Source organism: Photinus pyralis, unplaced genomic scaffold (assembly GCF_008802855.1).
Source record: "Photinus pyralis isolate 1611_PpyrPB1 unplaced genomic scaffold, Ppyr1.3 Ppyr1.4_LG1, whole genome shotgun sequence".
NCBI lineage: Eukaryota > Metazoa > Arthropoda > Insecta > Coleoptera > Lampyridae > Photinus > Photinus pyralis.
Window position 1 is genome coordinate 44,448,821 of NW_022170249.1, and position 1,063 is coordinate 44,449,883.

Below are 1,063 nucleotides of genomic sequence, written 5' to 3' on the forward strand. Positions count from 1 at the left end.
CCCCGGTTTTTTTTAGAAATTTTAACTAATTTCAACTAAAATGAATTGTGCTCGTTGCGTAATTAATTGTGCCGTTGAAATTTTTTTTATTCAGTCAGCCGGTAGCCAGTTTTTATAAAACCAATTCTGGGGGGTTAACTTGACGCTCAGCCCCCGGGTTTTTTCAAAAATTCAAATTGACTTTAAACGCAATTAATTGTGCTCGTTGTGTAGTGAATTGTGCTGTAAAAATTTTTTAATGTAATCAACCGGTGGCTGTTTTTTTATAAAATCTATTTTGGGGGCTAATTTGACGCTGAGCCCCCGGTTTTTTTTACAAATTTCAACTAATTTCAACTAAAATGAATTGTGCTCGTGGCGTAATTAATGGTTGAAAATATTTGTTAATTGTGGGCCGTACTACATTGTTTTTGTGTGTTGAGATATATCGCTCGTATTTATTAATTAAAATAAATAAGTTGAAGGTATGTATAATTTGACTTATTCACTATTATAGTATTTTGCATTACAGTTATCAAACAGTATCTATTATTCCACTCTTAAATATGGTTAAAAAAAATTCTAACTTAGCGAACGAATTCGCAACGTTTGCGAAATACAAAGAGGAATTATTTTGCTGTAATGGAAAAGTAAATCCACCTTCCCATTCTGTTTGGAAAATAATCGCAAAGCAATTAAATTACGCTTACACTCCAAAGTTATTATATACTGTTATATTATCTAATCGCTACCAATTTAGAAGTAGACTTCAAACAAAAATTTCAGAGCCATGTAGTCAACCATCCATAATAGATGACGATTCAGATGACAACATAGGCATTACTTCTGATGAAAAACTAATCAACAGTATAGAATTCTCATTGACAATATCCTCCCAAGAATGGTTAAACATTATTCCTGAATCAAAAATGTATAGGGACGGAAGGTTATACGATATTTTACCACCTGAAAAGTGGGCAGGTCTTTTAGCTTCTCATTTTTGGGACGTTACTAAGATTAATTGTACCCTTAGTTTTAAACGTGCTAAAATTAATCAAGGAGAGCATTATTTACTAGTTTTTGG